Consider the following 6,405-nt stretch of genomic DNA (forward strand, 5'->3'; position numbering starts at 1 on the left):
GCATGTGGCGTTGCCAGAAAGAAAGAGACAGGGAGACAGAAAGCGAGAAATCCCCCCCCCCCCAGGGGTGATGGCCATGCCACAGCCCCACCTCCTCCATTCTCCTCTTGGGATCTAGGGCATGCACACACACGTGCCCAGCATGAGTTTTAAGCCACCGGGTCTGGGACTTGAACTGTGGTCAACTACGTGAGAATCCAGAAACGTAACCATTACGCCATCTGCTGGTCCCTGTGGTATTTTCTTTTCCTTATTTGTGGCTCTTTCTCAGATCCAGAGGCAGAAGTGCTTTAGGCAACAGTCCTTGAGGTTACAGGTGAAAGGGTGGCTTTTTCCCGTGAGACAATCTGCTTGCTTCCTGTTGAGATGCGGAAACTTATTTTCTTCTACTTGCCTCAGGTGCAAATGCTCTCCTAGCCCCAGGATTAGGGAGCATGCAGGCCCTCAGTAGCCAGAAAAAGAACAGGCAATCATAAGAAAAGTTACCCATTTTTCTCTTCCTAGATTTGAGACTCTCCACAAGCCAAACTCCAGGAACCTCTGTTGATAACTTACTAGAGCACTCTCCCCTGCTGGTCCTCACACTCTAGTGAGCAAGTTCCTCTCCATCTGCACTCTGGCAGACTCTGAGGTCTCTTCAAGGCAATGTTGGAAGTCTGGAAGCCTGGCACTTACTGTGCTCAAAAGAACTAACTGGAAATTAGGGTGGCGAAGGTACATTTAGGCCGTGCCATACTCTTAGTGCACCCCTACCCTTTCAGCCCTTTTTAAATGCACCTCTTAAATCTTACAGAATACTGAAAATAATCCTCCAAATGCTGTTCATAGTTCATCAACAGTATTGGATGTGTTTGCTCCTCAAAACCCACACATTATTACTAAATGATTATTAATGATTATTAATGATTATTAAACATCAATCTTCTAAATTTTTTCCATCCAATGAATATTAAATAATATCTCATTATTGTTTAAACAGCTCCACTAAGGAACAATCAAATACTATAAAGTACATTTTTTTCTAGTTTCTCTTTTTAAAGAATTATTTTATCTATTTTTAATTCATTATTATTATTATTATTTTAATTTGACCAGAGAGAGAGAAAGGGAAAGTGAGAAAGCAAGCCATCAGGTCTGCGATCTGAACTGTGTCAGCCATGTGGGAGCCCAGCACCTCAACGACCATGCCACCTGCAGGCCTCATTTTTTTTTTTTTTTAAGAGAGATTTTTGTTATAGGGTGTGTGAGCTCGCCAGAGAGACAGAGAGAGACAGACAGAAAGCAAGAAATCATCCCCCAGGGGAAATGGCCATGCTGCAATCCCTTCTCCTCCACTCTCCTCTTGGGATTTTGGGCACGCATGCACACACACCCCACTGTGAGTTTTTTTATGTTGGAGAGGTTTTTTTTGCTATAGGGTGCGTGTGCTCGCCAGACAGACAGAGACAGACAGAGAGACAGAAAGCAAGAAATCACCCCCCAGGGGGGATGGCCACGCCACAATCCCTTCTCCTCCATTCTCCACTCAGGATCTTGGGCACGCACAGACATGCGCCCGGCGTGAGTTCTAAGCCACCGGGTCTAGGACATGAACCGCGGTTGACTACGTGGGAGTCCAGCGACAGCCATTACGCTAACTGCTGGTCCCCCCTCTGTGAGTTTTAAGCTGCTGGGTCCAGGACTCAAATTGCAGTCGACTGTGGGAGTCCAGTGACATAACTATATACCATCTGCTGGTCCCTCAAAATAAAATAGCATATTTTTATTTTTTACATATCAATTTTTTAAGGGAAGCTTCTCAGATTTTGATTGAGATTGCACTGAAACAACAGATTAGTCGAGAATGACATCTTCACAATATGGACCCTTCTGATCCATGAACACTGTATTTCACTATTTATTTAAGTATCTTTACGTTTCTCTTAGCAATGTTTTACAGCTTTTAGAATGCAGGTCTTTCTACTCTTGTCAGATTTATACCTAACTATATCATACTTAATAGTTTTTGATTTTGGTTTTGTCCCCCCCTCCCAGTGTTTTCAGAGGCTGTGGGTGTTCTCTAGAGGGACAGAGAAAAGAAAGAAAGCACCCCCCCCACTACCCCATAAGGAATGGGCACATCCTGCTTCTGGGATTTGGGGCACACACGCCACACACACCCAGCATGTTTTCTAAGTCACAGGGTCTGGGATTACAAACAAGCAATTGGTCTTGTGGGGCCCAGTAATCTTAACCAACACACCACAGGCTGGGCCTAAATGGTGCTTTTAAAATTTTTGAATTAATGGGGTCAGCAGGTGGAGTGGAGTTGGGGTGCTGAACTCCCACATGAGTGACTGTGGTTCAAGTCCCAGATCTGATGACTCCTTACTTACCTTCCCTCTCTCTCTGTGTGTGTCTCTCTCTGGTCAAATTTTAAAAATAATAAACACACTTAAATAAAAAGTAATTTAAAAAATTTTAAAATTAAAAGCAGCTACTATATGAGATGAAAGTTGTTAGTTTCCTTGCCTATGATAATCACTTCACTATATAAATATTTACCAAGGTAAGTATATCACAATGTCATGTGGTGGACCTTAAGTATATGCAGAAAAAAAAAATAAAGATTCAGTCACTCTGGTGCCGCCCCAGGGGCCTGCTGAGCATTGCTGGAGCCGCAGGGGTGGGCCTGGGTTTGGATCCCAGGTTGTCCTAATCATGCCTTGCTGACCGGAAGGATGGCGGGTGGGGTGCAGCATGATGAGGCCCTGTGAGGGGTGCCTCTCTCTCTCTCACTCTCTCAAAATAAATAAATAGGTAAGTAAACAAAGTTTCCAAATTTCCAGTTGTTTGTGGAATTGTCAGGCATTGTGAACGTCACCCTGTTGAGTGCTGGATATTTTTGTGTAACTATACGAGGGATTTACAGAAAATGCGCATTTTATGAAAAAACGATGCACGGATTTGAAAATTTCCTTTGCACCAAAATAAACTCTACTTCCATTTCCCCACAATCTTGCTGAAGTACTCTCATCCATGTTTCTTGGATTTGCTCTGAGTCTCATTTACTCACCAGAAAAATCTTTATTTACCTTTGGGTTTTGCTTTTAGTCTTTGTCAGGCAGCAGAACAGCATTTTTTAACTCCGGGACCATTTCTCCTCTACTGAGCGCGAGTCCTCGGCGCTAACACCGTGAGTTAAGGCTTTCACCCTGGCTGTGGGGATCGGCACTGCTCCAAGCTCTCTGATTCAGGAGACCGGTCCCTCTAGTCCTCCCGAGGGCTTGTTTCCACTGGCCGCTGGTAGTTGCCTCACGTGCCGAGCCGAGTGCATTTCAGCTGAATAGCTGAGCGGGATTCTTTCCAGGCCTCTCTGTGCAGGCTTCTCTTCTCCTTTAGCCGATCCTTCAAAGAACTCTGTCTTGTCTCCTCCGTGACTAGCTCCATCTTTAATTGACGGCATGTGCGGCGCTTTATTTGGGCTCCCCCTCCCTTCTCCGTGGCCTGGAAATTCTCCATGGAGACTAGCTGGATTAATCACAAGGCTTTACTATTCTGTTTCCTGTCCCTCTGAGATCACTTTCTTTGGTTGCCTGATGTTCAACAGACAGTATTGGGACCACTGTCTCCCTGTATGTTGTCCAGTATTTGATCCTGTCAGGCAGGAGGATAAATTCAGTCCTAATTGCCCTCTCTTGGCCAGATGTAAAACCATACCTTTTCTCAATTAAAATAAAAAATTAAGTCATTTATACTTCTACAACCCAGGAAAAAACTATAGATGCATTTAAGGCTATAAATTCTCCTTTTGATTTTTTTTTTCAGATTCCCCTAGTTTTTACAGTTAGTTCTTTTGCTACTCATTTTAATGATTTATACTTTCTCTTTTGGCTTATTATTTAATCTGTTATGTAAAGGAATAAATTATCTTATTATGGAACATTTTAAGAATGCACGAAATTGCAGGGAACAGTAAACCCCAGCGTTCCGTTAGCTGTCCTGTGGATGCCCCACGTTTCTATCTGCTGCTTTTCTTCCTTGTGGTTTTATTTAACAGCTTCGTCTCTTATGTTTCCTTAGAGGCTGGTTAGCTTTAGCTTTTTATTTTTGGCAAGAATACATTACAGTTGGTGTTGTGTGCTTCGTATTGCATTTCATCAGGAGGCACCTAATGTCTGGTTTCCATTTTTAGTGAAGTTAAGACCGATCAAAGTATCCAGGTGGCCACAGCCTGATACCTCCAATATAGTGCCTCATCAACCAGTTGTCCCATGAGGTTGTCCTTTGATGATTGGCACATGACTTAATCATTTTATTAGGGGCAGCAAAGTGATGATTTCCTGGTTGTAGCATCCATTATGCATTTATTACCTGGACTTCCCTGAAACTACTAGCTTTATTTCATCAGTTAGGAATACTTGATTATCCAGAAAGGCAAGTTCAGTACTTAATTTTTTCCTTTTGATTCGTCTTTTTTGAAAGAGATTTTTGCTATCAGACACATGCACTTGTCAGAGAGACAGAAAGTGAGAAATCATCCCCCCACCAGGGGGATGGCCACATCACAATTGCTTCTCCTACAATCTCCTCTCAGTATTTTGGGCATGCACACACGTATGCTGGGCGTGAGTTTTAAGCCGTTGGGTCAGGGACTCAAACCGTAACCAACTACATGGGAATCTTCGGATGTAACCATCACACCATCTGCTGGTCCCAATTATTTACTTTCTCTCTCCCTCTCTCTTTTCTTATTGCCAGAGGCCAGAGAGGGAGAGAAAGCACCTCCCCAATAGGGCATGGTCATGCCACAATTTTATCTCCTCCATTTCTGAATCCTTTTGAGACTTAGAGCAGGCATGCACACATGCCCAGCATATCTTTCAAGTCATCAAGGTTAGAATTCAAACCTCAGGCTACCACGTGACCTGGCCAGGATTGCTGACTGCAGAGACATCATTGTGGGGCTGTGCTGGCCTCACTTGTTAGAAATCAGCCTTAGAGGATGCCAGAGAGAGCTGTTCGTGAGGAAGGACTGAGCTACAGAACTACCCACAGGTGCTGGGGAGTGGATAAGCTACTTCCACTAGGGACCACAGGCTGCCGTGCCCTGCGAAAGCCGAGCACAAGTTCCAAGCTCTGCAGGAGCTAGGGTCCTGGGGAAACCATGGGATCTATGGGAGCTGGACACTAGGGAAGACTGCCAGCCTGCAGGCACATACCTGACCTAGAGGACCAAACTCTTCCCTCCTGGATCATCTCCACACGAAGTTTAGCATTGTTTCAGCTGACCAAGAATTCAGGAGGCCCAATCAATTTTCACAGAGAACACAAAAGGGTGAATTTGGAGCAGAAAGACAGGAATTCCATGATTGACACATAATTATACCTGTTGCAAGGGATCTTTACTTGTATCTACATGTTTTTTAAAAATAATTATTTATGGAGCCAGTAGGTGGCAGGGTGAATGGGGTGTTGAACTCCCACATGGCCAACTGCAGTTTGAGTCCTGGACCTGGCAGCTTACTTTCTCACTCCCCCCACCCCCGACTCTGGTGAGCACATGTGCCCTGTAACGAATTTAAAATAATACTAATAATGGTAAAGAAAATTAAATAATTTCTTTTTTAAAAATTATTTAATTTATAATCATTATTATTAATTTTTAATTTGCTACAGGGCATATATGCTCATCAGAGAGAGACACACAGAGAGAGAGAGACAGTGAGAAAGCAAGCTGCCAGGTCTGGGACTCTTAACAGTGGTTGACCATGTGGGAGTTCAGTGCCTTAACCATCACGCCACCTGCTGGCCCTCTACACCTTGTTTTAAAAATTACTGTTAAAGAGTATGTACGCTCTTCAGAGAGAGAGACACCCTCCGATGGGGTGTGTCATGCCACAGTCCTTTTGCTCCCATTTCTTTATTCCATCAGGATTTTACGCATGTGTGCATGAACACCCAGGATGTCCATCAATCTACTAGAGCTGGGTTTTGAACTGTAGTCAACCATGTGGGATCCAGATTCCTTAACTGCTGAGTAATGGGATTGGCCCCATATCTTAAAGTTTATTGGTTTCTCCCATAGGAGACAGGGTTGAGAGACGAGAGAGAAGGGAATACTCCCCAAAATACCAGTCTTCAGCCTCAGCAAGCCAGGACCAGGGGCATGCATGAACACACACTCAGCGTGCGCACAGACACCGTGTACTGTGAACCTGGGACCTTCCCACTTGGTTTTAGTGTCACAGAGTGTCACATCAGTGCCGTGCCCTTGCAGCTGGCCTGTATCTATTGTCTCTTAAAAACAAAACAAAAATTGAAAGCAAATATGATACAATATTAAAATTCTAGGTGGTAGGAATTTGAGAGTTTAGCTTATTAGTTTTTTAATTTTCAGTATATTTTAAATTTAACAAAGAAAAT

This window comes from Tupaia chinensis, unplaced genomic scaffold (genome assembly GCF_000334495.1).
Source record: "Tupaia chinensis unplaced genomic scaffold, TupChi_1.0 Scaffold000057_1, whole genome shotgun sequence".
NCBI classification, from domain to species: domain Eukaryota; kingdom Metazoa; phylum Chordata; class Mammalia; order Scandentia; family Tupaiidae; genus Tupaia; species Tupaia belangeri.